An 18457-nucleotide genomic window follows, 5' to 3' on the forward strand; every position below is an offset into this window, starting at 1 on the left:
AATGAAATTAAGGCAGAAACAACTGTGGTCTTAAAATGTAAACATTGTCCAACCTCTTCTATCTTTTTAATTGTGAGAGGACTAAGAGTTTTAAAAAAAATGCTAAGAATCCTAAAAATACTTAAACCAATTAGAATAGTACTTTCATGGCTTCTTATCAACTACATGCTTAGCATCTCAAATCTGAAAATTCAAACTTTTAAACACTTCAAAATCTAAAACTAAGTTTTTCTTTTTTCAATTAAAAAAAAATTTTTTCCTTAAGTTATACAGGTGGTTTTTGGCCACATGAGTAAGTTCTTTAGCAGCGATTTGTGAGATTTTGATTCACCCATCACCTGAGTAGTATACACTGCACCCTACTTATAATGTATTATCTCCCACCCCCTCCCAGTCATTCCCCCCCCAAGTCCCCAAAGTCCACTGTGACAGAGCAGGAGCATGGTCATCTTGGACACTGTCACTTTACGCTCCAGCTCTCTTTCTAGCCTCATGCATTTCAGGAAAATCACTTCTCTTCTAACTACAAGCAGCCAGAAAGAGCAGACGGTAAAACACAGGTAAGACAGCTCAGGCACAGAGAAAGGTAGCAGGAAAGTATTTTGGGTAACTGCCAAACTTCACCCTCATACAGTGAGCCCCAGTAAAACAGTGGGCCTTAAATAAGCACATTCCTTTACCTTCAGGTACAAATAAGATAGGCAAGCTAAAAGCAGACTCCAGGTGTATGCCTGTCACTGCAGAAAAATGTATGGGAACTGACATACAACTCTCCCTCCCAGATAAGCACAATAAAGAGAGACAGAAGCAGTTCAAGCCTGTGATAAACTCTCCCACCCTGAATTCTTTTCTTTTTGTTTGTTTTGTTTTATTGTACTTTAAGTTCTGGGGTACATGTGCAGATTGTGCAGGATTGTTACATGGGTATACAAATGCCATGGTGGTTTGCTGCATCCATCCCCCTGTCATCTACATTAGGTATTTCTCCTAATGTTATCCCTCCCCAATCTCCCTACCCTCTGCTATCCCTCCCCATTCCCCCACCCTCCAACAAGCCCTGGTGTGTGATGTTCCCCATCCTGTGTCCATGTGTTCTCATTGTTCAACACTCATTTATGAATGAGAATATGCAGTGTTTGCTTTTTTGTTCTTGTGTCAGTTTGCTGAGAATGATGGTTTCCAACTTCATCCATGTTCCTGCAAAGGATATGAATTCATCCTTTTTTATGGCTACATAGTATTCCACTGTGTATATGTGCCACATTTTCTTTATCCATTCTGTCACTGATGGGCATTTGGGTTGGTTCCAAGTCTTTGCTATTGTAAACAGTGCTCTTAGTCTGTAAGAGAGTATGGCTCTGACCTAACTCAGCCAGAAGCCCATCTCTGGTTTATTTTCCAACATAAACCTATCCTTGTTGACTGTTGAGCCATGCTTTATGTTTCTTTACTCTTTCTTTAATTCTTACACATTGTATCATTCTTACGCCTTTGTGCCCTCATAGCTCAACTCCCACATAACAGTGAGAACATCATTGTTTGGTTTTTCCATTCCTGAGTTAATGAACTTGGAATAATCTCCAATCTCATCCAGCAAATGTCATTAATTCATTCCATTTTTATGGCCGAGTAGTATTTCATTGCGTAAATACATCACAGTTTCTTTATCCACTAGTAGATTGATGGGCATTTGGGTAAGTTCTATGATTCTGCAATTGTGAATTGTGCTGCTATAAACATACATGTGCAAGTATCTTTTTTGTATAATGACTTTTTTTCCTTTGTATAATGACCTTTTTTCCCACTACTCAGTAGTGGGATTGCTGGATCAAATGGGTCGTTCTACTTTTAGTTCTTTAAGGAATCTACACATTGTTTTTCATAATGGTTATACTAATTTACATTCCCACCAGCAGTGTAGAAGTGTTCCCTGTTTACTGCATAAAACTTTCTCCAAGGTAGACCAAATAATAGGCTGTAAAACAAGCATTAATAAGTTTAAGAAAATTGAAATTATATCAAGCACTCTCTCAGATCACAGTGGAATAAAACTGGAGATCAACTCCAAAAAGAAGCTTCGAAACCATGCAAATACATAGAAATTAAATAACCTGCTCCTCAATGAGCATTGGATCAAAAATGAAATCAAGATGTAAATCAAAAAATACTTCAAACTGAATGACAATAATGACAAAACCTATCAAAACCTCTGGCATACAGCAAAGCGGTGCTAAGAGGAAAGTTTATTGCCCTAAATACCTACATCAAAAAGACTGAAGGAGCACAAACTGACATTCTGAGGTCACACCTCAAGGAACTAGAGAAACAAGAACAAATCAAACCGAAACCCAGCAGAAGAAAGGAAGTAACCAAGATCAGAGCAGAACTAAATAAAATTTAAACAAATGAAAAAATACAAAAGATAAATGAAACAAAAAGCTGGTTCTCTAAAACTTTTTGAGCATCAACACAGTGCTCAGAGGAAATGTTCATTGGAGCATTTGGATTTCAAGTTTTCAGACTTGGCATGCTCCACTCATAAATATGTAATACAAATATTCCAAAATCTGAAAGAAAAAAAATCCACATTTCTGGTCCCAAGCATTTTGGATAAGGGATATTTAACCTGTATAACCAGGACAGAATCATCATTCTCTCCTCTCATCATTGCTTCATTCACTTCAGTTTTCACTTCACCAAGAAAATTAGAGGCAGAGGCTTCAGCAACCTGGTGCTGGCTTCTAACACATGTTAGACGCATGTGGGATGGGAGCAAAGAACACTGTTTGTCATCCACAAAGAACCAGCATTTAGGAAATGGAAAGTTACTGCCTCATGTCAGAGAACAAAAGACCTACATCTAGAACAGGGAGAGTTCTGTCTATGGAGAGAAATAGTAGTAACTGACGTACTACTCTCCCTAAGGCCCCTAATGTCTATGAATCTTCTCTGATCTTCCACCAGTTTTACTTGAGTGTCAGAAATGCACAAAATGGGAAAGAAAGTAGTGTATCTAAGTCTTGGGTTACTATTTGGAATGAGGAGGACATTAGGCTAAGTGAAATAAACAAGACACAAAGAGAAAAACACTGCATGATCTCACCTATATGTAGGATCTAAAAGAGTCAAATTCGTAGTAGCAGAGAATAATGTATTTGTGGGTTTCCAGGGGCTGGAGGGAGGAAAAATTTTGCTAGATCTTAACATTCTCTATATATTTTGGAATATAATCTATGGCAAAATGCAGAGGGAATACTAGATCTTCAGGAAAAAACCCTAGAAACTTCAATTGTCATAGAAAGTAAGAATTTTCTTCTGTACCAAAATGACTATAGTGTGAAAAATTAAGCTATCACTCCCTGTGAATTAAGACATGTAGTTATGTGGCTGAAGTAGGTCCATATCACAGCATAAACATTTTCTCATTTGGAAATTAATGTTTCAGTGGTAACATAGGTAAATAGCACCCTCTGATGGGAACTGTTGACTTAGACACGATCTGTACTAATTAAAAGGAAAAAGATGTTCTAAACAATAATCCAAATACTTTTTTTTTATTGCATTTTAGGTTTTGGGGTACATGTGATGAACATGCAAGATTGTTGCATAGGTACACACATGGCAGTGTGCTTTGCTGCCTTCCGTCCCCTCACCTGTATCCGTCATTTCTCCCCATGCTATCTCTTCCCACCTCCCCACCCCCCGCCCCTCCCCCATTTCCCCCCAACGGATCCCAGTGTGTAGTGCTCCCCTCCCTGTGTCCATGTGTTCTCATTGTTCAACACCCCTTACAAGAAAATCTAGGCAAAACCATTCAGGACATAGGTGTAGGCAAGGACTTCATGACCAAAACGCCAAAAGCAATGGCAACAGAAGCCAAAATAGACAAATGGGACCTAATCAAACTCCACAGCTTCTGCACGGCAAAAGAAACAGTCAGTAGAGTGAATCGGCAACCAACAGAATGGGAAAAAATTTTTGCAGTCTACCCATCTGACAAGGGGCTGATATCCAGAATTTACAAAGAACTAAAGCAGATCTACAAGAAAAAAACAAACAAGCCCATTCAAAAATGGGCAAAGGATATGAACAGATACTTTACAAAAGAAGACATACGGGAGGCCAAATACTCTTAAGTAGGGTAGAGCTTTGATTTTTGACTCAAAACTCAATTAAGATTCTTGGAACATATGTCTAATTTTAACAACTGAAGAAAATATTATATATTGCAATCTGGTAGAAGAAAAGTTTGATAACTATTTCGTACTCTCCTTTCACTTCCCCTTCTGTCACTACGAAAAACATTTGAGCTCACGAGTTTTAGAAGTAAGGCAGCACTGAAGAGCTCTTTCACTTTCCTCCCCACCTTCTCTCTTCTTATTCTGGATGATAACAACTAATGAACATAGTCATCTGAAAACATTCTACGGCCACCTCTACCTTTATTTTTTATCTGTTAACCAATGGGAATGATAACCCTTAAAGAAGACATGCCATATTAGCCAGGCATGGTGGCACGTGCCTGTAATCTCAGCTACTCAGGAGGCTGAGGCAGGAGAATTGCTTCAACTCAGGGGGCAGAGGTTTCAGTGAGTCAAGATCGTGCCACTGCACTCCAGCCTGGGTGAGACTGCAAGACTCCATCTCAAAATACAAATAAATAAAAGAAATGTCAGTATAGTAAGAAACTCATACAAATAACAATTGAAAGAAACTAAAGAATTAGAGAATAGACACAAATTCACTGTACTTACTAGATTTTACTTGCATGCATGCACATACACACATAATTTATGGTCACTTTATTTTTGACAGGGATGCCTAGACAATTAAATAGAGAGAGAGCATAGCCTTTTCAACAAATGGTGCCGGAACAACTGGATGTACATATTCAAAATAATAAATTGGACACCTGCCTTACACTATAAAAATTAACTACAGGTATAATTATGCATCTAAATGTAAGAAGTAATATTATAAAACTATCAGAAGAAAACAATAGACATCATCAAGAGAGAAGAGACAATCCACAGAACAGAAGTGTTTCAAATCATATATCTGACAGGATCTAGTATTCTGAATACATTGATAATTGTAACAGCATAAAAATAGCAAAAGACAACCCAATTTTAAAATAAGGAGAGGATTTGATAAAACATTTCTTCAAAAAGATATTTAAAAAAAAACTCAGAAAAAGATGTTCAATATTATTGGTAATGAGGGAAATGTGAATCAAAACCATAATGAAATACTACACTAGCATGACTATAATTAAAAAAAAAAAGATAATACCAAGCATTGGTGAGATGAGGTTGTAAAGGAAGTTGTCGCTGTGGTGGGAACACCAAATAATGCAGCCATTTTGAAAAACAGTCTAGCAGTACCACAAAACATTAAAGATAGAATTACCATATAACCCAGTGTTTTCTCTCCAAAGTATGTGCCTAAAACCTATGTCCACATAAAATCCTGTATATGAATGTTCATTAGCACCATTACTCATAATAGCCAAGAACTAGAAAAATCCAAATACTCATTAACTGATGAATAGGTAAATAAAATGTGGCGTATTCATACAATTGAATATTATATGATGAAATAAAGGAATGAAGCACATTTATAAGTTACAACATGGATGAACCATGAAAATGTTATGCCAAGTGAGGAAAGCCAGTTGCAAAGAACACATATTATATTACACTATTTATATAAAATGTCCATAGCTGCAAATTCACAGACAAAACATCCCTAAAAAGTAGACTGGTAGTTGTCTAGGGTCGGGGGTAGAAAGATAGGAGGACAGTGGCTAAATGGTTTGGGGTTTCTTCTGGAGGTTACATGAATGCTCTAAAATTGACTGTGATTATGGTTGCACAGCTCTGGGAGTAAAGCAAAAACCATTGCATTGCACACTTCACATGTGTGAATTACATGGTATGTTAATTTTATATAAATAAAGCTGTTTCCAGAAAAAAATAGTAAACTTTTCATAAAAGAAAACAGGAAATAAAACATAAATCAGAAAATATTTTGAAGTGAATGAAAACATAAATACAATATATGAAAATACATGTAACATAGCTAAATATAGTGCTTACATGGCAATTTATGGCACCCAAGTGCCTGTTCTGGAAAAGAGGTTTCAAGTTAGACATAAACTCCTATCTCATAAAATGTCAAGAAAAAAATCATTTTAAATTCAAAATAAGCAGAAAACAAAAGAGTAAAGATAATGGTTTAAAAAGTAGGAAACAAAATAAGAATATATAAGTAAGTTCATTTAAATGCTGTGTTTTTTGTTGTTTGTTTGTTTGTTTGTCTTTTGTTTTTGTTTTTGTTTGTTTGTTTGTTTGTTTGTTTGTTTTTTGAGACGGAGTTTCGCTCTTGTTACCCAGGCTGGAGTGCAATGGCGCGATCTCGGCTCACCGCAACCTCCGCCTCCTGGGTTCAAGCAAAGGCAATTCTCCTGCCTCAGCCTCCTGAGGAGCTGGGATTACAGGCATGTGCCACCATGACCAGCTAATTTTTTGTATTTTTAGTAGAGACGGGGTTTCACCATGTTCACCAGGATGGTCTCGATCTCTCGACCTCGTGATCCACCCGCCTCGGCCTCCCAAAGTGCTGGGATTACAAGCTTGAGCCACCGCGCCCTGCCTAAATGCTGTGTTTTTTACATCAATGAAAGTGATAATTCCTCTTACTAGACAGTTTGGCCAAAAAAGGAAAAGATAAAAATTAGCAATATCAGATACATTAGAGAATGTGGCTATAAAGCCTACACACATTAAAAAAAAATAAGGGAATATTATGAACAAATTTACAGTTATTTAATTTGCAAAACAATGAAATGGAACAATTATTGATATAAATTGCCATCATTGGGCAAATGAACTTACATAATATGAAAGAGAAACTGTGTCCTCATTCTGATACCCTTAAGCTAAACACAATGATATATAATATACTACAAATGTATATAATAGGATTGTATACTGACTTTTATCCTCCTGTAGACACTGGAGAAAATCCCTCATCTCAGACTAGATGAGAATACTCTCTGTCCTGGTCTGCACTGGATTCTTCTGTGTCTTATACTACTTCTGCTGCTCCTCTTCTGTATAAGCCATTCTGCATTAACAAGCTGTTCTCATAACTTGGGTCTTTATTCTCCATCTCTGTTTATGGATTAATTAATTGTTCCCATTAAGTAGAGTTCTAATTAAAGTTTTGTAAAGTTATTGTATTATGATATATAGCATAAATATACATAGATGATATAAACTTGTATAAAATATTTACTTCAACCAATTTTTATAAAATGAGCAGCTTTTTAAGTGCTCAATTTTACTCAACAGAAAATTTGAAGTACACATTCTTGATAATATTAATACAACATTTTGCTATGTTTAATAATGCTTTCTTTTAATTTTTTAGTTATACTTCAAATTCTGGGATACGTATGCAGAACGTGCAGGTTTGTTACGTAGGGATACATGTGCCGTGGTGGCTTGCTACACCCATCACCGTGTCATCTATGTTAGGTATTTCTACTAATGCTATCCCTCCCCTAGCTCCCAGCTCTCCAACAGACCCCAGTAGGTGATGTTCCTTTCCCTGTGCCTATGTGTTCTCATTGTTCAACACCCATTTATGAGTGAGAACATGCAGTGTTTGGTTTTCTGTTCCTGTGTTAGTTTGCGGCTGAGAATGATGGTTTTCAGCTTCATCCATATTCCTGCAAAGAACATGAACTCATCCTTTTTATGGCTACATAGTATCCCATGGTGTATATGTGCCACATTTTCTTTATCCAGTATATCATTAATGGGCATTTGTGTTGGTTCCAAGTTCTTGTCATTGTGAATAGTGCTTCAGTAAACATATGTGTGCATGTGTCTTCATAGCAGAATGATTTACATCCTTTGGGTATATACCCAGAAATGGAATTGCACGATCAAATGGTATTTCTAGTTCTAAATCCTTGAGGAATCACCCTATTGTCTTCCACAGTGGTTGAGCTAATTTACATTCCCACCAACAGTGTAAAAGCATTCCTATTTCTCCACATCCTCTCCAGCATCTGTTGTTTCCTGACTTTTTAGTGATCACCATTCTAACTGGCGTGAGATGGTATCTCATTGTGGTTTTGATTTGCATTTCTCTAATGACCAGTGATGATGAGCTTTCTTTCACATTTCTTGGCCAAATAAAAATGTGCAGCATTTAACCACCATACAGATCTATAAATAAAAAATTGCCAGCACTCCAGAGCCCTCCATGTGCCCCCTTCTTGATTGTAGCTCTCTTCATTTTTACATTCCCCATCCTGACTGTGTGGCAGTCACTCTCTAGCTTTGCTTTATAACTTTATAACAAACTAGAGCATCTTTGACATCCGTATTCACCTCAGAAAAGGACAAAGAGAATGTGGAAAAGGCACACATTGGCTTCGAAATCATGTACATCATGTCTGGAACGCAGTCACATGGAAGAGCACACTGCAAGAAAGACTGGGAAATGTGTGTTTTGGAGGAAGAGTGAATAGCAGTAATCACTGCCACACTGTTACGTAATGATATAATTATCATTATATCAGTGTCTGTCAATTATTATCAATGTGAGATTAAATAAAATATTAAATGTAAAAATGTGCTCCTCACACTGGAACTTAGTAGGCACCAATAATAATCATGATTTATCTAGGCCACTCTTATTTTTTAATTTATCATATAGGCCAGAAGAAAATAACATATTCACATATTCTAAACTGAAGAAAAGAGCTATGAAATGTGAAATATGAAGGATACTTAAAAGATTTTTTCTTGAGCATTTTGCTTTTATTTGCTGTTTCAAGACATTTTTATTTACTAAAGCAGTATTCATAATTAACTGATTTTAAAAGTAGAAAAACTTGTATAATTAAAAAGAAAATAAAACCCTGACCAATTTAGAATTCAATACCCAAGTCCTAATCCCAGCTCTGCCACCTATATGTTATGATTTGGAACAAGCCACAAAAATCTCTGAACACCAAACCCATCATCCCTGAGACTGGATCTAGAATTGCCCCCCTCATTTACCTCCCACTTCTCCCTGAAGAGCACAGAGACTGACAGATGGGACAGTGCAAAGGAAACTGTGCACAAATCTCCTCCAAAGAGCAACTGTAACACCTGGATATTTTTCTATATTGATGTTTGCAGTGGGTTAATTCAACTCTATGGCAGAAAGTCTTTAAACAGGGCAAATGATTCCACCAGCCTCTCCTTTACTGAGGAAGATAAGGTTCTGCCCTCAAATGTAACACTCCATGACAATAAGGAATAATTTAATGTTTAAAAGTATTTCTTAGTAAGGCATGGTGGCTTATGCCTGTAATGTCAGCACTTTGAGAGACTGAGGCGAGCGGATCACAAGGTCAATGGTTCGAGACCAGCCTGGACAACAGGGTGAAACCTCCTCTTTACTAAAAATACAAAAATTAGCCAGGCGTGGTGGCACATGCTTGTGCCAGCTACTCAGGAGGCTTAGGCAGGAGAATCGCTTGAACCTGGGAGGCGGAGTTTGCAGTGAGCAGAGATCCCGCAACTGCACTCCAGCCTGGGTGACAGAGCAAGACGATGTATCATTAAAAAAAAAAAAAAAAAAAAAAAAAGTATTTCTTTTGCACAAAAAAGCCAAAGCCGTACAGATAAACTATACACTTGATCTGGTACAAAGCTTAATTAAGAGTGAGTGACATGTCCCAGCACCAGAGAGAAAAACCAATTGGGCCAGATTTATGGGATTTCTCAGGATTAGATTGGAACGTATTTTAAGTTTATCTTTTCTGAAAATAAAACTGATTTCATCTGTATTTTGAGGCTCTTCACATGAAGGATGAGCGACCCAGTTTAATCCACCTCTTTGGCCACTTCAAATAGTGATAAAACGCATAAAGTATGGGCACACCTCTAAAATGTCCACAGAGTACCAAATAGCACAGGTAATATTTACTTATTTAAATACACTGTCTTTTAACTAAGGAAAACAATTTTATCAAAAGGGACAGCAAATAAAAGAAATGATAAAAAGAAACCTCCAATCAACTTCAACTATTTTATAAGAATATAATTTGTTAAGGGTTAAATCAGGTACGTTGCAACTAAGTTCAGCAATGAGAAATGAGTGGACATTTCAAACCGTAAGTCAAAAATTTAGCAATGCCGAACATCAAAAGCAAACAACGAGCCAACAAACAAGTTAAGCTAAATTTTCTAATACCAAAATATTGAATGGAGATTAGAAAAATGGAAAAATAGTAAATATCATTATAGTTATCTTAGAAAATAGTTGTTCATATCAGATTGATGATTTTTGAGCAATCATATTTTTGTCTGATTTCCCAAAGGAAAGATAATCTACTCTCCCATTCCAGAAAAGGCTGACATGATTTGTTAACTTTGATAAGTCCAATCGTTTTCAAATTATCCTATCTCTCTCAGCTGCAGCTTGAAGTTTTCATTGCTTAAAATCCATATGGAAGGAACATACGAAAGCCAAGAAAAACAAGTGTGATTTGGTTTTTCCTAGGACTCCCAGGCCTCTGGGATTAATATCAAACAATTTCAGCTTTTACCCCACTCAGATAAATCCTGTAATCTCCACAATTCTCTAGAGCTTCCAAGGAGAGGAGAATTCTAAGTAAATGGTTTTATTTTCCATCATTTTACGTTCTAAATTCTGTCTTCCTAAGTAGAATTTCAAACATCACTCACTTTTTTTTTTTAATCAAGAAGTTGCTATTCCTTCTCCACCTGATTCCCCACAAATGTGGACACAGCTTTTCCAGTTTCATTCCTCAAATAATAATACCGCTTGTATATTATAGTTGTTATCAAAGCCTCACGCAGAGTACAAGATACAGTGCTCCACAGAATAGAACAGAAATTCAAATTACTCACAAAAATTAAAAATAAAATAATTAAACAACAACAGAAAATGAAAGTGGTTTCTATAATCTTATGGACCATTCTCTACAGAGGGACCTCATTTATCAGCTGTTTGTCTCTTTGGGTCTTTTTCACTCCCATGCCTGGATCTCTGAAATAAATGACCCTGATAACAGTTCAAACTCATTTTTTAAATTTGCTGAAAAACTCACGCCCCTGTTTGAATTCATGCTGGCTTTAAAAATGTCCTCTTTCACACAATAAGAACCAGCAAACTGTTTTCCTAAACAAACAAACATGACAGACTGGATAAAGCAAATGTGGCACATATGCACCCTGGAATACTATGCAACCATAAAAAATGATGAGTTCATGTTCTTTGCAGGGACATGGATGAAGCTGGAAACCATCATTCTCAGCAAACTGACACAAACAGAAAACCAGACACCGCTTGTTCTCACTCATAAGTGGGTGTTGAACAAAGAACATGTGGACACAGGGAGTGGAATCACACACCTCGGCCTGTTGTGGGATGGGCAGCTAGGGGAAGGAGAGCAGAGGGGTGGAAGGCTAGGGGAGGGATAGCTTTAGGAGAAATATCTAACGTAGATGCCGGGGTGATGGATGCAGCAAACCACCATGGTGTGTGTATACCTATGTAACAAACCTGCACATTCTGCACATGTACCCCAGAACTTAAAGTATAATTTTAAAAAGTTTAAATTTACACAAGAAAAAAATAAAGAAGCGATACCCATTCCCAACAATAAGAACCATCAAAATGTTTTTCTAAACATACATAAAAGAAGTGATACCCATCCTGTTAGAAATCCATGTATCATTCTGGAACAAAGCACAAACAACTTCCAAATTAGAAACATTTTCTTATATTCCATGTTAACTAAAATAAAAATAGTGAAACAGTAACAAAATATACTAAGAAGACTAGTGGACTCGAAATCAGAAGGCAAAGCGTTTAGTCTAGACTTTTTCATTAAGAAGTTGCGTGACTTTAAGTAAATCATTACCATGAAGAGCTTCACTTTCCCATTTATTTAATAAATGTCCTTCTTTTATGTGCTGGTTTGTGTGTAAAAAGAAATAAGAAAACTATTTGACAAGAAAAAGTTTAATCTATGCTCTTTAAAACTGTAAACTAGGTTATACTTACTAGTCCTTAGGAAACTTTCCATCTCTGGCTTTTAAAGGAGACATATGTTTGCCCAGAAGATGATGGAAAGATGGTAACAGAAACAGACTGTCTGATTCCCGCCTCCAATGACAAATGGTGGATAATAATTTCCATCTCTCTGACAACACAATGATTCAGAAAGTGTTAATTTGCTTGATCATTTGCAGGCAATTTGTCTTTTCCTAGAAGAAAGAGTAATGTTGAAAATGACAATATAAAAATATAAATTTCTTCTTTAATGCTTCCACTATACAAGAAAATATGTGAGGAGAAAAGAATTACACAAATGATGAGGAAAGCAGGAAGACATGCTCTATGGAAAGGGGAAATAAATTACTGAGAGAAGACTCCAATTTTCTTCACTGTAGTAAGAAAGAATTAGGATAAGAGGAGTACTACTAAAATATCATAAACAACAATAGAAGCTCCCTATCCTATATCTACATGTGCAGAAAGATACTGTTTCTAATCAAATTTTTTTCCTACTAGGGTGTTTTCTCAGAGAAAGTGGAACATTTATTCATCAAACTGTGGATTAAGGGGTTCATCAAAGGAGTTGTATTGGTGTAAAAGACAGAAGAAATCTTTCCCTCATCCATGGACCCAGCAAAAGATGGTTTGAAATATATAAATGCACATGATCCAAAGAACAAATAAAGAGCAATTGTGTGGGAACTACAGGTGTTCAAGGCTTTGGACCTGCCCTCCTTGGAGCTGATGTGGAGGATGATGGAGAGGCTGCAACCACAAGAGATAAATATGGTGGCAATGGGCACAATGAAAATGATCGCTGCTGCAATGGAGCCACCAGCTCATTGATGTAGGTGCCAGTACAGGACAGCTGAGCAGAGGGAGGACGTCACACAAATAGTGATCGATGGTGTTTTCATTGCAAAAGGTCAATCTCAGCATGCATCCTGTATGGGCCATGGCCCTAGAAAAAGCCAGCAAGTATGAACCAAGCATAAGGTGAGAGCACACTTTAGGGGACATGACAACATTATGCAAAAGTGGGTTACAGATGGTTACATGGTGATCATAGGCCATTGAGGTGTGCACATAGCATTCAGAAATGCAAAAAAAAAAAAAAGGAAAATAAAAGCTGAGATATGCACCCCATGTAGGAGATAATATTCTTCTTTGTTATGAGGTTCATTAGCATTTTGAGCATAAACACAGAAGAATAACAGAGATCTATGAAGGACAAGTTAAAGAGGAAAAAGTACATGGGGTATGAAAGTGTGAATCGAGCACAGTGACAGTTATCAAGCCCAAATTTCCCAACACAGTGACCATATACACTACTAAGAACAGGAAGAACAGGGTAAGTCGGAGATCTGGCTGTTCTGTTAACCCCCAAAATGATTTTAGTCATGAAAGAGCCATTTTCAGGAGCCATTCTTCTCTAAGGGTACCTGTGGACACAGGAAAAAAATCTTCCATTCAAGAGCAACACATCTCTCCCCACAATTTCTCCTCTTGTACAAGTAGATTATACGCTGGGATTATCTGAGACTAGCCTAATATGGACCCACATAATCTGCCTTTACTACTGTGACAACACTGAGTGACACTGACTTCCCCTTTTTCAAGTTGTAGTGAGTCAAATACAGCAGAGAATACCACCACTTTAGCCTAATAGCATGAAGGCCAATGCTATTACGTGCAAATATGACTGCTGGAAAAAACAAAAGATACGGGAGAAGACTGGACCAGGACACAATCATTCATCCTTCATTTCTTAGTTTCTTCATTCACTTGAGTCCTTTCATTACCAATAAAGTTAAAGGCAGAGGCTGTGGCAACCTTGTGCTGGCCTCTAATGTAGATTCAATGCAGGTAGGAGGAGGGAACAAATGACATTGTTTCTAATCCAAAAGTAAGAGACCAAAGTCTAGGAGAGGTTATGTTACTGCCCCACGTCACAGAATCAAAGCCCTACATCTAGAATGGAGAGAGTTCTGTCTATGGAGAGGGACCTTACTGATTAGACTCTGCAGTCACCAGTTTCACTGGTGCCTCTGAACATTATCTGCTCCCTTGTTGAACAGATTTTTCTACTGGGTTCACCTGAGTATCAGGACAGCATTGAAAGGGAATGTAAATACTGTATCTTAGCGTCCTGGATGTCCATCTCAAAACAAAGAGGACGTGAATGTACGTGGAATTCAGAAACACCCTCCTTAGGCCAGAAAACCTTGGTGTTTCCTTATCCTTATTTGCCACTGTGGCCCTGGAAGTGCAATTTCAACCTCTGAGATTTTAGTTTCTTTAATTCTAAGATACAGACCAGACTTAACCTTCATTATGTCCTTCTGAATTATACATTATTGTTTTCATTATAAATTTGATTTCTCTCAAGCAGCAGACAAAACAAAGTTTTTATTATTATCTTTTCTGTCACTTAGTAGGACATGAAAGATTTAATGTCCATTTAATGATATAATGTACCTTGTTATAAGCAGGGTTAACGCCTCCTCAACCACTTCCCCAGGGAATACGGGTTAGGTTTAAGCAAGATGTGGGCTTTGTCTTTATACCCTGGACTATGATTTCTCTTTTGTTTCTTAGACTCTGTATTTTATCAAGTTTTTCTTCTCCCAAGGCACTGTACATCCCCTAAAGCAGAGTGCAAATAAAGTCCCATCTCCCATAATCTTCACATCTGACAGGAATTCTATTTCATTGGTTCTTTCTTTTTTCCTCATCCTGAATGAAAATTCTTCACAGGATCTGCCTGCAGTCTTTATTTCTTTCTCTCTCTTTTTTTCTTTTTCTGAGACAGGGTTGTCACTGTATCACCAAGACTGAAATTCAGTGGCACCTTCACAGCTCACTGCAGCCTTGACCTCCCAGGCTCGAGTGATCCTCCCACCTTAGCTTCTCAAATAATTGGGGCTACAGGAAAGTGCCACTATGCCGGGCTAATTTTGCTTATTTTTTGTAGAGATGGGGGTGATCTCCCTATGTTGTTCAAGCTGGTCTTGAACTCCTGGCCTCAAGCAATACTACCACCTGGACCTCCCAAAGTGCTGGAATTATAGGCCTGAGTTGCCACACTCAGCCTTTGTTATTTCTTTATCAGAAATTGTTCTAGGTGGCTTAGTCTGATCGGGCTACTATGACAAAATATCATAGACTGGTTGTCTTAGGAAAAACAGAAATTTATTTCTCACAGTTCTGGAAGCTAAAGGCCAAGATCAAGCCCCAGTGTTCAGCATCTGGTGAGGCCCTGCTTCTAGGTAGACAGCTGCCTTCCTACTCTAACCGCACAAGGCAGAAGGGCAAAGGCTACCTGTGGACCTCTTTTTATAAGGATGCTAATTTCATTCAAGAGAGCTCTGTCTCCACTATCATCTACAAAAGATCTCACCTCCTAATACTGTTGCTTTGGGGGTGAGATATTTAATACATATAGAGGAGACATACATTCAAACTACAGCACAAAGGCAGCAGTAACTCACTTCAGTTGTCTCTCTTGGGATATCACTGAAAAAATTAATATCTTAATTCCCTTTTAAAATTTCTACATCTAAACACCTACATGAGTGTCCTACTGAGTCCTTAAATGTAATATTTCCCTAATGAGGTCATCAATTTATTCTCACCATAGTAGTTCAGAGTTTGGTCTATGCATTACAGGAAATGTGTGGGAATCCCATTCCCAGGCTGACTAACTTAGGCAACTTATTTAGCTTCCCTGTGCTTTTCGTTCACATTGGTAAAATATTTAAAAATAGCATTATTCATAGGGTTTTTATGATGATTAAAAAATATAAGTAAAATGGTTAGAACAGTGGTAAATAGGCAATAAATATCAGCTGTCATTATTTCTGTTCTCACAGCTTCTGGTACATCCCTTATAAAACTCCGTGTGTGTGTGTGTGTGTGTGTGTGTGTGTGTGTGTGTGTGTGTGTGTGTGAAGGCATTGCTCTTCTCCCAGGCAAGAGCTCAGTGACAGGATCACAGCTAACTGCAGCCTCAAACTCCTGGACTCAAGCAATCCACCTCAGCCTCCCAAGTAGCTAGAGTTACAGGTGCATGCCAACATAACTGGCTAATTTTTGTGTTTTTTTGTAGGGACCGAGTTTCAACAGGTTGACTAGGCTGGCCTGGAACTCCTGGGCTTAAGGGATCTGCCCGCCTAGGCCTCCCAAACTGCTGGGATTACAGATGAAGACATTTTTGCCGCCTTTAATTTCTGTGTTCCCTCTTTACACTGTAAGTTCTGTAAGGATAAATTTCATTTCTGTCTTCTTTAATATTTAATTCTTTGTTCCAGGTGCTAAGTATGGTTTTTAGTACACAGTGTGTACTAAGTAAATATTTGTTGAAATTACATCATTCTCTGGCCAAAGCCATTCAGAATATTTTCTACATCTTTTACATGCTAAACAACAGACCTCACGACCCCAACAACCCCCAGTCTTTTACCTCAATTCCTACACAATTTCTAGCACATTTTAGTTTGTAACTGAACTGTGCAACTGAATTATAATAGCTCCTAACAAAACACCATAGACTAGAGAATAATTCTAATCTTTTCTCATGTACTTACTCTATTCAGCCATATACATTGCTACTGGAGTAAACTCTGAAGGCACAGATCTCTCTGCCTAGCTGAAGAACTTCAAATGGTTCTCCGTTATCCACTGGGCAATCAAAACTATGTAATAAAAATACATTTTAAAATTATAATTTAACCTTGTTTAAAATTGAAGCGGAAATTGAGTCAGGGTCAGAGTTCATGAGAGGCCATGAAGAACTATTATGATTGGTTCAAGTGTTTTGGACACATTGAGTATTGTGCAAACTATGTCTTCCTAGGAAATATAAGAAATAAAATGTTAGAAATATTCACATTTTAGAGACCATAGCAATTTTTTAAAAAGGGGAAAAAAAAGATTTAAAAAGAAGATAACCAAACGAAACAAAGAATATTAGCAGGCAACCAAAGATTATACTTAAAATTTAAGTTTAAACCTATACAAACTTTCCTTCTCATCATAATAAATTACTGTTTCTCTTCTTAATGTTTACTGAAAAAGAGGCAGGAATCACCCAATGGTGTTCATCTGCTAAAATTACATATAATATATAAAATTACGTATTATATTTCAAATGTTTCATTATTACTAGATATGCAATAAAATTAGATATTATATATTATATATATAATTACATGTATACACATATATATTACATATACTATATAAGAAACATAATTAAATATATATGCAGTCATGCATCATGTAATGATGGGATATATTCTGAGAAATGCATCATTAGGCAGTCTTGTCATGCAAATATCATAGAGTGTACTTACACAAACCTAGATGAAACAGCCTACTACAAACCTAAGTTATATAGTATTGCCTACTGCTCGTAAGGTACAAATCTGGACATCATGTTACCATATTAAATACTGCAGGCAACTGTAACACAATGGCAAGTATTTATGTATCTAAATGTAGAAGAAGTGAAGTAAAAACATATTATATAAAAAACTAAGAATGGTATAACTGTATAGGGCAGCTACCATGAATAAAGTTTGCAGAAATGGAAATTGCTCTGGGTGAGTCAGTGAGTGAGGGGTGAGTGAATGTCTTCACCTAGGACATTACTGTACACTACTGTAAATTTTATAAGCACTGTTTGCTTGGTCCACACTAAATTTATAGAAACTTTTTTCTTTCTTCAATAATAAATTAACCTTAGTTTACTATAATTTTTTTACTTATAAACCTATCAAATTTTTTCACTTTTTGACTCTCTTAAAATATAACTTAGCTTATAACACAAAGACACTGTGCAGCTAAACAAAAATATTTTTTTCTTCCATATCCTTATTCTATTAGCTTTTTTACTTTAAATGTTTTTATTATCTTTACACTTTTTAAACTTTCTTGTTAAAATCTAAGACAGAAGCACACACACATTCGCCTAGGCCAGAGTCAGCATCATCAATATTACTGCCTTCCACCTCTATATCTTGACCCACTGGAAGGTCTTTAGAGGCAATAACAAAACATGGAGCCATCATTTCCTATGATAACAATGCTCTATTCTAGAATATCTCCTTTAAAAAACCCTGCGTGTTGCTTTTTTTTTTTTTTATCATACTTTAGGTTCTGGGGTACATGTACAGATCCTGCAGGATTGTTGCATAGGTACATACATGGCAAGGTGAGTTTACTTCACCTTTTATAATTAGAAGGAGTACCCTCTACAATAATGATAAACAGTACAGTATAGTAAATACATAAAGCAATAACATAATCACTTAAAATTGTATGCATTATACTGGCAGCACAGTAAGCTGTTTACCTCAGC

General features: G+C 36.9%; 1 pseudogene; it reads right to left on the minus strand.

The window, feature by feature from the left end:
* Nucleotides 1-8348: 8348 nt before the first annotated feature.
* LOC101047432 (olfactory receptor 8B3-like) lies at nt 8349-13522 on the minus strand (annotated as a pseudogene).
* Nucleotides 13523-18457: the final 4935 nt, after the last annotated feature.

This window comes from Saimiri boliviensis, chromosome 6, assembly GCF_048565385.1.
Source record: "Saimiri boliviensis isolate mSaiBol1 chromosome 6, mSaiBol1.pri, whole genome shotgun sequence".
NCBI classification, from domain to species: domain Eukaryota; kingdom Metazoa; phylum Chordata; class Mammalia; order Primates; family Cebidae; genus Saimiri; species Saimiri boliviensis.